At 42.4% G+C, this 13964-nt stretch overlaps 1 protein-coding gene across 1 annotated transcript in view; it reads left to right on the forward strand.

The window, feature by feature from the left end:
* Positions 1-13964, forward strand: part of KATNAL2 (katanin catalytic subunit A1 like 2) — a 65835-nt gene that overhangs the window by 842 nt on the left and 51029 nt on the right. The gene's annotated exons all lie outside the window — the stretch shown is intronic.

The following is a 13964-nucleotide window of genomic DNA, read 5'->3' on the forward strand; positions in this document are numbered from 1 at the left end:
GCAGTACATACAGTGGTTTCTGTTGTTCATTTGCTAACTGGCGAACAGTACTTTACACAATAAGTCACATGAATTGAGGACATACTCAATGCCAGGCACTTCAGAAGTAAAAACAATGCTTTGGGGAGGAGGGAGGATAAATAAAATTAAAGTTAAAACAATGCTGACATCTGGGCCTCCACTTTAGAGATTATGATTTACTGATTTTGGGTGGATTCCGTGCATCAACACTTTTTTTAAAGCCCAGCAGGTGATTACAGTTGTGTAGCCAAGGTTATGAACCACTGCCCTAGTGTCTCCCACCTTCAAGAAACAAAACAAAAAAACTAATAATACAGAACAAGATATAACTCTCTGGTTGGCCTCACATTCCCCTCTACCTACCAACCTCCCTATTTCTCTCCAGCTTCCGGAAAGGGTTGGTGTTTTTACTGTCTCATGTCTGGATTGTCCTCAAGCCTATTTCAATCCAGCCCGAATTACCTGCATCAGAACCTTTTGGATTGGCTTTTAATAAAGCAGATTTCTGGACCTCACCAAGACTTACTGAATCAGAAGCAGTCTGGGATGGGGTCTTGAAAAGTGCATTGTAAACACACATCCAGGTTTGAAAACCACTGCCCTAAATGGTCTCACGTATTTTCATGATTTCCAATGCCATCTACATGCCAACAAACCCCACCCCCCTAAACTGACTCTAGAGTGGATTTCTTTGCTGGGCCCCAAACCCACACGGTGTCCTAGAAGGTAGAATACAGAGAGGACAATGAATCAGCTGATCACTTGACAAACCTAGTGGGGTGTCTCAAGTATCCGCAACTTAATTTGTTCACTATCTAACTTTTTGCTTCCCTTCTAAAACCTGACCTGTCCCAGTCTTCCTCCACCTGGGAATGTGAAACCACCATCCACCAATTGCTCAAATCAGAATTCTGGGAGTTATTTTTAGCTCCTTCCTCCTAGACCCTCCCTTGTGTCCTCTACATAAGGAAGACAGCAGCAGATCTTACTGAATGTACTTCTATAATAGCTCTGTAATCATCCTTATTTCTTCAGCCGGGATCGTGATCCAAGCCACCATAATCCCTTACCTCTACCACGGCGATAGTCTCCTAACTAGTCTTCCTATTGGTTTTTGCCTCCCTCTAGTCCATTCTTCATCCAGTGATCTTAAAATTCTGTCATTCCATGGCTGGGATCCTTTTATTGCCTTTTATCATACTTAGGATAAAACCCCCGAACCTTGATGTGACCTACTGAGCACTGCAATGGTGTAGCCCAACTTGTGCATCCAGTCTCTTCCTCACCACTTTCTGCTTTGCCTCCCACTGACCCAGGCACATTCTCTTTGATCTGACATGTCTCCGAACTCCACATACTCTGTACCATACAAGTTAGTATTTCATTGTGATTCATTTATTTTTATTTTTATTTTTTTAAGATTTATTCATCCATTTGGCGGGGGGCAGAGGGAGAGAGAGAATCCTGAAGCAGACTTCCTGCTCAGCAGGGAGTCCAATGTGGGGCTCCGTCCCAGGACCCTGAGATCATGACCTGAGTTGATATCAAGAGTTGGCTGCTTAACCAACTGAGCCACCCAGGTGTTCAGTTTTGTGTTTAATTCATGTTACTGTTTCCTGCATGTGACATAGCTTCTCAAACAGAATTCATGAAACTTGAAGGCAGGTGCGGTTTTATTTTTTGTTTCATTCCCTAGATGGCGCTGAGAGACATATTTCGGTATGCCCATTGATGGCTTGATTTTGCAGGAGGTAGAAATGCAAGGAGTTGTGCTGATTAGGGGTCTGCAGAAGGAAAAAGGTGGCATGGGTTCAGTGATTTGGTGAACTGGATATAAAAAGGATTGCGTGTCCACAAGGAATTTTGATCACCTACAACATCTACTGTATTAGGATTTCCAGAATACTTCCTTTTTATTTGGATGATTTTTATTGTTTCAAACTATATATACATACATATACGATTGCTCTGAGATCTTCAATTTCTCCAATTGGAGAAATTTACACCTTCCTATAGGACTTTACACCTTCCTATAAGACTAAGGGCAAAATAAACTTGGTTGCTGCCATTGTTGGAGTTAAACAGAGGAAGACAGCTGTGTGTGAGGTGGGAGATTTCTTCTCACTATTCAGTGCACAGATTGTACTTAATTACTCCTTCCTTAATTACATAATTGCATACTTAATTACTTTGTCCTTTCCAAAGTTTGTGTGGTTGAGTTTCTTCTCAGAGTAAATGTCCGATTTTCAGCCAGGGTAAGGGAGGGATTGTCACGTGACTGGGGTGGGGCGGGGAATCTCTTATACTCTGTTCAGCCTGCTCCTCATTATTTCTGTCCTTAGAAGTGCCTGGTGACTCCAGAAGTACCCAGTGCACTCGGTTCCTGTAATTGTCTAGGGCTCTGTCATACTAAGGTGCTTCTTGTTGACTACTTTGTCTATAGGTGTTGGTTTTTTTTTATTTTGGTTGGCTTTTGCTTTTGTCTTTGTTCTCTTAAGCCAGCTGGCATTTATCCAATTGTTTTCCATCTGTCAATTTTATTGTCATATCTGTCTGTTGTCACTTCCTCTTCTAGGGTCTTTTCCCCCCCCCACTCATTTCTGCTCTAATCTTTATTATTTCCCTCCTTCTCCTGGCTTTTTTTGGAATTTGTTTGTTCTTCTGTTTCTAGCTCCTTTAGGTGTAAGGATAGGTTGTTTATTTGAGATTTTGAAACTTTTCTTCCTTGAGGTAGGCCTGTGTTGCTATAAATGTCACTCACATTTAATGCAATCCCTATCAAAACACCACCAACATTTTCCACAGAATTAGAACAATCCTAAAATTTGTATGGAACCATTAAATACCCTGAATAGCCAATGCAATCCTGAAAAAGAAAAGCAAAGCTGGAGGCATCATGATTCTGGACTTCAAGCTATATTACAAAGCTGTAGTCATCAAGATAGTATGGAACTGGCATAAAAACAGACGCATAGATTAATGAAACAGAATAGAGAACCCAGAAATGGACCCACAACTATATGGTCAACTGCAAAAGCAGGAAAGAATATCCAATGGAAAAAAGACAGTTTCTTCAACAAATGGTGTTGGGAAAGTTGGACAGCCACACGCAGAAGAATGAAACTGGACCATTTTCCTACACAATACACAAAAAATAAACTCACTATGGATGAAAGACCTAAAGTGAGCAGGAATCCATCCAAATCCTAGAGGAGAACACAGCCAGCAACCTCTGAGATCTTGGCCACAGCAACTTCTTGCTAGACACATCTCCAACGGCAAGGGAAACAAAAGCAAAAATGAACTATCGGGACTTCATCAAGATAAAAAGCTTTTGCACATCAAAGGAAACAGTCGACAAAAACTGAAAGACAACCTACAGAATGGGAGAAGATTTTTCAAATGTCTTATCAGATAAAGGGCTAGTATCCAAGATCTATAAACTTATCAAACTCAACACCCAAAAAACAAATAATCCAGTCAAGAAATGGGCAGAAAACACGAACAGACATTTCTCTAAAGAAGACATACAAATGGCCAACAGACACATGAAAAAATGCTCAACATTACTCTGCACAGGGAAATACAAATCAAAACCAAAATGAGATACCATCTCATTCCAGTCAGAATGGCTAAAATTACAACTCAGGAAATGACAAATGTTGCCAAGGTTGTGGGGAAAGGGGGACCCTTCTACACTGTTGGTAGGAACGCAAGCTGGTGCAGCCACTCTGGAAAACAGTATGGAGGTTCCTCAAAAAGTTGAAAATAGAGCTACCTTACGACCCAGCAATTGCACTACTAGGTATTTATCCAAAGGATACAAACATAGTGATTCAGAGGGGCACCTGCACCCCAGTGTTTATAGCGGCAATGTCCACAATAGCTAAACTATGGAAAGAGCCCAGATGTCTATCAACAGATGAATGGATAAAGAAGATGTGGTATACACACACACACACACACACACACACACACACACACTGGAATATTTACTCAGCCATCAAAAGAATAAAAATCTCGCCATTTACAACGAAGTGGATGGAACTAGAGGGTATTATGCCATGTGGAATAAGTCAGAGAAAGACAAATACCATATGATTTCACTCATATGTGGAATTTAAGAAACAAAGCAGATGAACATGGGGAAGGGAAAAAAATAAAAAGATAAAAACAGAGAGGGACACAAACCATAAGAAACTCTTAACTATGGGAAACAAACAGGGTTGCTGGAGGGGAGGAAGGTAGGGGGATGGAGTCACTGGGGGATGGGCATTAAGGAGGGCACTTAACGTAATGAGCATGGGTGTTATATGCAAGTGATGAATCACCAAATTCTACCTCTGAAACTAATAATACACTATATGTTAACAAAATTGAATTTAAATAAAAAATTTTAAAAAGAAGAAATTAAATAAAGGAGAGGGAAACCTTGAACAAAAACAATTAAAAAACCCCCAAAAATGTAGTGTTTAATTAAAATAAGACTTTTTCCAATTTGTAGACCTCTGCGACTTTCTTCTTTTCAACTTGAATTTAAGATCCTCAAAAATGTGCTAAGGGCAAGGAAGCTCTGAGGAGCAATTCTGCCAGTGTTTTTAATTTGACCACACAATTCAAAACAAACAGTAATTGGTATCAACACACAAGAATGATTTTTGGAAAGCCATAATTGTTCCACACATTCATATGTACACAGAATAATCCTGGAACAAAGTTAATTTTATTTCTCGTATGTCATTATATATATTTTTCAAAAGTTGTGACTTTGCCTTTGTGAGACTTTTATATTAAAAAATATCAACTATAAGTGTTAGCTAATTAATGAGGTGGTTGACTAGGTTTTTAAATGAGTGTTGTTAAATGCCTTAGCTTTTATTAATTGCATGGGCCCCTAAAAAAAAGAGTAATTGAAAATTTAATTACATCAATGTTTTTCTTCAAAGAACTGAGGCTTGTTAAACTTTAAATGTTCAAACATTTAAGCATCTATTGAAATACCAATAGCTATAAACAATGTGCAGTTCTAAATACTAATTAAACAAACTCTAAATCACCATAAAGCGAAGCCGAATTTTAAGTAACTTTTATGTTTTAAGTGCTCTTCTCTGCTCTTACATAAGGAAGATTAACCACCTCACTACTGACCACTGCTGCGGCCTTGTGGGCATCGTCTAAAATGCTGTGGCTGCTGTGGGACCACATTCTTCCTGGACGTGGACCAACAAAGGGAGACTGATCAAACAACCTGGAACACTTTGCTGATGTCACACAGCTACTCTTGGAGACTTGGCTTTGTGTTTTATTTCTTTTTTAACCACTAAGAGAGAATATGAGAGTGTACAGATGTGAATTTGTATATTCGATGGTTTGGCTTAAAAATACCTTCTTTTGGAAAAACAACATTTATTAGGCTTTATTTTTAATGTAAAAAGTATATGTATCACCACCCAGATAAATCTTTTTTTTTTAAGAGTTTATTTATTTGCGAGAGAGAGCATGTGTGTGCCTGTATGAGGAGGGGGAAGGGCAGAGGGAGAGGAAGAGAATCTCAAGCCAACTTCCCACTGAGGGGGAGCCTGAGGCAGGGCTTGATTCCAAGACCCCAAGATCACAATCCCAGCGAAAACCAAGAGTTGGGCGCTCAACCAACTGAGCTACCCAGGTGCCCCATCACCCAGATAAATCTTGTATGCGTTAAAAAAAATTGATATAGCCTCTGCTTTCCACTGTGTTCGAGTAACAGGTGCCAGACCGACCTTCCTCCTGTACGCAGCTAGAAACCTGGCCTAAGTATGTAAATCATCTATTTTCAGCTGGTGGACAGTGTGCTCATGAGAGAAGCACTTCTGCTTGGAAGCAGTAACTAGGGAGTATCTAAGCAGAGAAGAAATGAGACTGAGAGTACAGTTTGGGAAGACTTAGATGGTTAATGCAGGGAGAAAAGGGGAACAGAGAGGAGAAGGCTGTGCAAACAAATTGCTCCATATTTCTGAGTTTTTGGCTGAATACTAAGCTGTGCATCTACAGAGTAAAAAACATACAAAGCTGGGGAAAAGCCAATTGCCAGGCAACGTTAAGCTGAACAACTAGTGGTGTTCATATAACGTCCTTGTAACATTGAGAGCCATTTTAATGCCAAGCAGCGTGAGTGGAGAAATGTTGTGGAAGATCAGAGCGCTTAGTAGAGGCTCCAGGAGGGCTGTGCATTAGGAGCGAGCTCAACAAGCCCTAGAGTCAGCCTACTTTAGATCTCTTTCCTAACAAAGCTTAAAAGCAAGTCTTGGTAGGATCAGACTTACCCGCAAATAACCAAACTATCTGCCAAAATAAAAGTCAACACACTTAAAAGAAGACAAGAAAATCCAGACTTTCACAAAAACTGATTTATAATAAAAAACTACTAGCGGTCGTAAGAAACAGGAAAACCTAACAAAACCAGGACAAGACTCAGTCAACAGAAATAGTGGAGAAGACAGAATTGGCAGACAAGGACTTTAAAAATAGCTATGATAATTATGTTTAAGGATTTAAGGAAAACAGAATTCTAAAGAGGAAAAAACCAGAAGATACAAAAATATAAAATAAAGCACAACTCACAGAGTTGAAGAAGACAGTATTTTAATTTGAAAGACTCACTGGAAACTATCTAAACTGCAGCACATGGACAAAGTTTGAAGAAAAAAATGGACAAAGCTTCAGGGACATGAAGGACAATATCAAGGAGTCAAAGACGAAGAGGAGACGAAGAGGAGAAAAACATACGAAGAAATCATGGCTAAAAATCTCCCACAGATCCAAGAAACTCAAAAACTTCCAAGCAGGATACACACTTGTTGGCTGTGACAAAGCAAGTTGCTATGTTATGAGCTGCCCTCTGAAGACACCCATGGGGCAAGGAACAAAAGGAAGCTTCCAGCCAACAGCCAACCAGAAACTAAGGCCCACAGTCCTTCAGCTACTAAGGAACTGAATTCTGCAACAACCGTAGGGGCAGAAGGAACACATTTGGGTGACAGAAATGTTCTAAGTCTGGATGGGAGTGTTGATTTCATACGTGCACACACTCATGGGACTGTGCACTTAAAATGGACGCATTGTACTATATGTAAACGATACTTCATAAAGGTGATTTCAAAAGTGCTATAAAAATTCACACAGTATTTAACAGAAAGATATACAATGAGAAGTAAATGCTTTCTTCCCTACTCTCCACCCCTTGCCCATTTCTGCTTTCTCACCCCGTAAGAAACTTATCTGTCATTTCTTATATATCTATTTGGAAATATATTCACATGTCATAAGTGCATATATATTTATATATTTTTTCCTTTCACAGGAGAGATCATTTTCTTCATTCTGTATTTCCCCCTTACTTTATTACATATCTTGTAGGTCTTTTCACAAATATTTATGGAGAGCCTGAGTCAGATACATTAAGTTCTGAGGATGTGGGAGTGAAAAAAAAGACACTGCCTCTACCTTCACGGTGATTATGTTTTAGTAGGGAAGGCAGCTAACAGGTAAACAGGAGCCCAAAAAGAGGAATTGCTGAAACACAGAAAAGCCGTAAGTCCAACTTTAGTAGGTAATGCCAACGATTTCCCACAGTGGTTATATCAGTTTATATACAATGCACGAGAATTCCCATCATTCCACATCCTAAGCAGTATTTGGTATTATCAATTGTTTATCCTTTATTTTATGTTTCCTTGATTGCAAATGAGGTCAAGTACTTTTTTGTTAGTTTATAAGCCATTTGGATATCTCATTTTGCAAAGCACCTATTTCTCTTGTCCATTTTTCTATTGGGTGAGTTTGTCTTTTTAATTGATTTTTGGGGGGAACTCACTACATATTTGTATATTAATTCTTTTAAGTGCTGATATTTGCAGCATACTAATATGTTTTCTTTTATGAACACAAATTCATATTTTTATAAAGGTCACTTTATTCATCTTTTCTTCTACAGTTAGTGGGTTTTTGGTATCTTAGAAAATCTTTCCCTATTCCAAAATCATGAAGATATTCTCTTATATTGTCTTCTAAAAATCTTACTGTGCTCACATGTAGATCTGTAATTCATGTGGAACTGATTTGTGTGTGCATGCACACATACACATGTCTGTGTGTAAGGGATGAGGTAGGACATATAGCTTTTCCAAAAGCATTAACTGAAAAGATGTCCTTTCCCACACTATTCTTTGTCCATGTATATGCAGAATTGTTTCTGGGCCCTCAAGTCTGTTCCACTGGTCTAGTTGTCTACTTCCTATGCTAATACCACACTGTCTCAATAACTAGTTGTGCAATCTCGGTATCTATTAAAGCAAAGACTTTACCGGTTCTTTCTTGTCAAATGGTTACTATTACTGACAACACATATTTATGCATTAGAATCAACTTGTCGAACTACACAAAAGTTGCTGGATTTTAATTGGGCTGGAATTGAATCTGAAAATAAACTTAAGGAGTATTGACAAAAAATAATGAATCTTCTGATCAATGCCTATCCTTTTTATTCCAACTTTAATTTTTTTCAATAGCAATTTAGAGTTTTCTGCATAGAGATTTTGCCCATCTTTTGTTAGATATACTTTTAGTTCCTTGATATTATTGTAAATGGCTTTTACGTCACTCTAAATGGTTTCTTGAGGTTGTTTTTTACTTCATCTTATGTTTATTTTTTAAAAGATTTTATTTATTTATTTGACAGAGATAGAGACAGCCAGCGAGAGAGGGAACACAAGCAGGGGGAGTGGGAGAGGAAGAAGCAGGCTCATAGCGGAGGAGCCTGATGTGGGGCTCGATCTCATAACGCCGGGATCACGCCCTGAGCCGAAGGCAGACGCTCAACTGCTGTGCCACCCAGGCGCCCCCATCTTGTGTTTATTATTGATATGTAGAAATACAATGAATTTTTGTATATTTATTTTATTTGAGCAACATTGCTAAATTCATTTATTAATTCTAGGAATTATTTGTGGATTCTTTTGACTTCTTTATCTATGCAATCGTATCTGTTAAGAAAGACAGAGTTAATTCTTTCTTTTCAATTCGTATGCCATTTGTTTAACATTCGTGCCTAATCTTAGTGTTAAGACCCCTAATATAATGTTGAATAGAAGTGGGGATAAGAGGCATTACTGTGCTGTGCTGAGGGAGAGGTACTAGCAGGAACATCTTTTTTTTTTTTTTAACATGGGCTCCACACTTGGTGGAGCCCAATATGGGGCTTGTACTCACAACCTTGAGATTGAGACCTGAGCTGAGATCAGCTGGACGCTTAACAAACTGAGCCGCCCAGGTGCCCCTCAATCCAGGAACATCTTAATCCAGTTTCAGGGACCGCGATTTTTCTGGGCCACGTAGAGAATGAGAGACTGAGTTTGGGCCGCTTAGCTTCTCCTCTGTCCTTATTCCTGGGACCGAGCCCTCCAGGTTTTACCAGGGTCCCCTGTTATGCTTGGTCTTGGATTCCAACTTTTGCACCGATAGCACCTTGAGGCTGTCAAACATACTACTCAGCATCTTAGCTTCTTAGAGGCAGGCAAATGAACTTGGGAAAAAGTGGCTTCAAATGCCTCGGTCATGTCTGTGCCTTAATGAATACACCGCCCCACCCCCACACAGGTATATCTGTAGGGTAGAATCCTATAAGGGAAGTTGCTATATTAAAGAGTTTTTATGTGTGTGTATTTGACATATGTGAATCTGCACAATAAAGTTCTTGCTGAAATAAATGGAAACCATCCAACTGAGAGCACAAGCCCTTTCCTGAGAACGTGCTGGAGCAAGGGAGTCAGGTACCATCACTTGCATTTGGCAGAGAATCAAAGGCAGGCAAGGGAGTGGGAAAGCTGGATAGTGAAAAAAAGGAAGTCTTCAGGTATTTTCTGACTGGAGGTTGTTGACTCGGGACAGCTGGCGGCAGGCTAACTAGAAGCAGGGTACCTTATGGGACTGACCTGGAGACCATATTTGGCTTTCTCTGCTTGGTCCTTATTTGGAAGCTGGGAACAAAAACTGGGAGGCTGGCAGTTGTTGACCAAATCCTCACCCCCTCTGGGCCCGTTACTACAGAGGCTGCGATTTCGATTCCTGGACTCCTTGCTATAGAGTTTGTGGTTTGGTTTTCTGGGATGGTTGCTGCCGAGGTTGCGGTCTGGTTTCCTGAGCTTATGTGGGTCTGACCACTATCCATTGATATATTCAGTCTCTCATCCTAAAACTGATATGGCTGTACCGAAGAATATATACTTTCAACATTTTGCCTGGCAACTTCAGGAAAAGTTGTATCAATTTGTACGTCTACTAGTAATGTGTGATAGTTTGCTCCAACACAGCAGGCTGTTCTTTTGAACTTTATTCATCTAATAGGTAAAAGTTTGTATCACATTATGTCTTTCATTTGCATTTTTATAAGATTGAGCATCTTTTCATATATTTAAGACTCATTTGTGTTTCCTTTGCAGTGGACTATCTTTTCCTATGTTTTGCCCATTTTTATAGTAAATTGTTGGTCCTTTTTTCCCTTTGATTTGTGGGTACTTATTATACATAAAGGAATTTGGCCTTTTGAATATTGATAAAATTGTAAATATCTTTCCCGGATGGTTGTCCTTTGACCTTGTTTTTGATTACTAAAATTTTTATGTAGCTAAATTTATCAGTTTTTTTCATTAATGGTTTGTGTGGTTTGTGTCCATGGTCTTACTTACTCTGAGATTAAAACAACAACAACAAAAAACATGCCAAGTAGTTTTACTTCTTTATTTAAGTACAATCTGGGGATACTATCTATTAATTAAAACGATGTCTTACTGTTTACTGAGAGGCGACTTGACAAAAGAATAGTCGATCTTAAAATCCTCAGTGAAACCTAGGCTTCCCATCGTCAGCATTCTGAAGTATTCTCCAGGCAGGGAGGCCGTGGCACAGAGGCTCACAGGTGCAACATCTGAAAAGTCCAGGAGTCAGAGTCCAAAAGTTTCCACAAAGCAAAAGATTCTGGTCTCCTTCAGAAGTCCCATCCCCTAACCCCCAATGCCCGCATTTTCCTCCCCTCAAATTCCATGTCCGGTGAGAGTCCTCAGTTTACCGTTGGGAGAATCTCTTCTTGAAATCTTTCATTGTCTTGGCCATCATCGGGGCAGTTTTCTTGGCGGGTTTCCTGCTGCTGGCCACCACACCCCCTGGGCACCGCTGGAGCTCAGGCGGTCAGAGCCCGGCTTCTCCGAGAAGAGGTTCAGACTGGCACTGCGGCAGGAAGCATGGCTGCTTCCTGGGGGGGATGGTGCTGGCTTGATCCACGGATCCTCCTATTTCAAACTTCTCCTGGCTCCTTCGACCATCAGGAGGGGACTAGGCCACATGGTTGAAAGAGTCAGCTTTGCCCGTCAGCCTTTGGGCTTATTGGCAGGTGCAGATCTGATATTCATTGTCAGTACTTGGCAGCGGCCGCTCTCGGGCATCCCAAAGCCGCACGTGTGTCTCCCACCACGCCCTATGCTCTTCTGGACTTTCTTAAAGTTTTGGTGACAAGGAAGTTTCCATATTGTACGTTTCTTCAACTAGCACATGATTGTATTTATTCGATGTAGCTGATAGGCATCGGATCTCCAAAATGCATGAGCTCGAGAACAGAATGCGGGACTCCTCCCACTTCCAAGATGGATGGTGTTTTTAAGTACCCGGACGCGCTGTTGACACAGGGTCGTCATTTTGCGGAGATAGGCGCACTTGCAACCACAAAACACGTGCATCTTCGAATTCATTCTGCGCCCAGGAAATCCAGCTGCTTCCTCTTCCTGGGGTGAAGGCAGTGCTTCTTGCTTTGGTTGGAAGGAGGACATCAACGCCGAGGCAGAAGTGCTCAGTAACTGGCCTGTACCGTGGGCAATGGGAGGTGTGGCGACACTGGTAATGCATCAGTGGGGACCTCTTTCAGCTTGGCTGAACCGGCTCCCGGCGGCTGCAGCTTCTCCGACTCGCTTTGGTTCACCTTAGGCAACCTCTGGCCTGAGTCCAAGTTTCTTTTCTTTTCTTTCTTTCTTTCTTTTCTTTCTTTCTTTCTTTCTTTCTTTCTTTCTTTCTTTCTTTCTTTCTTTCTTTCTTTCTTTCTTTTCTTTCTTTTCTTTTCTTTTCTTTTTTCTTCTTTCTTTCTTTCTTGATTTTATTTATTTGACAGAGAGGAAGACAGGGAACACAAGCAGGGGGAGTGGGAGAGGGAGAAGCAGGCTTTCCGCTGAGCCGGGAGCCCGACGCAGGGCTTGATCCCAGGACTCTGGGATCATGACCTGAGCCGGAGGCAGACTCTTAACGACTGAGCCACTCAGGCGCCCCTGAGTCCAAGTTTTCATCAGCGCTTTTAGATTCACTTTTTAGTCCTTTTTCTCCAAGTGCGGTTGCTGAAGTTTTCACGGTCTTTTCCTTTTTCTTCTGGGGCCAGTTGTAGTTAAGTATGTCTCCAAAGGATGGTGGGTGGTTCCAGTTCATCATGCAGATCGGCCTCCTCAGCGTCACGGAGGGAGCCCACTGGCTTTCTGTCCAAATAAGGAGTGTTTACTTGCCCTTCCTGAGTCCTCGAGTTGTTAGAACTTTCTCTGTCACCTTGGGCAACAGGCGTCCTGCCCACGTTCCTATGTCTAAGCTGTCTAGACTTTGCTTGCTTTTGTCTGATTTGGTTTTCTGGGAGCCTCGCGCTTTCGCTTTTTAAGGCCTCTGAAGCAAACACCCACGGAGGTGAAAACTTAGGGATGTAGTGGCCCTCTTTCCTTCTTTCTTGACACCCTCACTGAAGGCGTATCATCGTTGTGTTGTCTCAGGACAGAGGCCTTGGGCTTTCCTCTCTGGAGAAGACCTGGTGTGATTTCTGGCTGATCAAAGCATTGGACTTTTCACGTCCCTCGGTACCCACCAGGAGTTTGTCCCTTTGGGAAGATTGGTGCCCCTTGCTTTGACGCATAGCTCCTTTCCCTTGGGGCCACCCTGGTGTCCTTCTTGCCTGAGCCCCGGTCTGTGCTGGGAGGCAGCAGAGTGGCCTTCTCCAGGCCTCTGGCATGCAACATAGGCCAGCGCGGGGCGTCTGTGCCTGTCCCCAGACAACTCCTGGGGAGTAACCAGAAGATTCCTGCTTTGAGGACTAAACTGGAGCAACTCTGTGGCTCTTCCTTGTCTCCTCTCACGACTGTGGGACACTGGGTGGAGCCTCTTGAGCTCCGGGGCTTTTCTGTGGTTTTTTTCTGGGCAGTCCGATTGGCTGCTGTAGCCTTTGCAGGGTTGTGGGGAGTCTCCCTCCATTCTGACCTCCTGAAGAGTGGTTCCAGGGCACTTTGGGGAATCCTCTTCTCCAAGTAGGGCTCAGTGTCTGATCCATGGGAGTCAACTTCTTTCCCTGGGCCACAGCCCAGCAGGGCTCTGGATGTGCCGGTGTTTGTGACTGTCCTGCTGCCCAGGTCTCCACGAGCATGGCTAGAGTTGAGCCAGGCAGACAGTCTCTTCAAATCTTCTCACAGCTTCTTCGGGTGGAAGCTGGTGGGCAGGCACGCCTGCAGCTCCCACACAACTGGGTGCCCCAACCTCGCTGCCATCACCTGAGCAACCTTGCTGCCATCACCTGAGCTGGGGTCGCGTCCACCTCTGGCCCTGTGATGGCCTGGCCTGGACCAGTGCACCCGGGGGGAGTGGGGTCTGCAGTCCAGGGACGCCCGACACCCCGACTTCTCCTCCTCGGGGTGCGGAGCCACTGCAGCATGCAGCCCAGGATGGAAGGAAGCCCCCTCACCAGATCCTGGCCTTGTAAGTATCCCAGCCACCCTCCCTTGGGTGCTGTGACCAGCACACTGCCCCAATGAAATGAACTCCCTGAGCCGCCCACCCTGCTCTGGTACTGAGAATTAGCAAGAACCAATCAGGAGTGACCACCCTAGTGCCCTGCACCT

This window comes from Ailuropoda melanoleuca, chromosome 14 (genome assembly GCF_002007445.2).
Source record: "Ailuropoda melanoleuca isolate Jingjing chromosome 14, ASM200744v2, whole genome shotgun sequence".
NCBI lineage: Eukaryota > Metazoa > Chordata > Mammalia > Carnivora > Ursidae > Ailuropoda > Ailuropoda melanoleuca.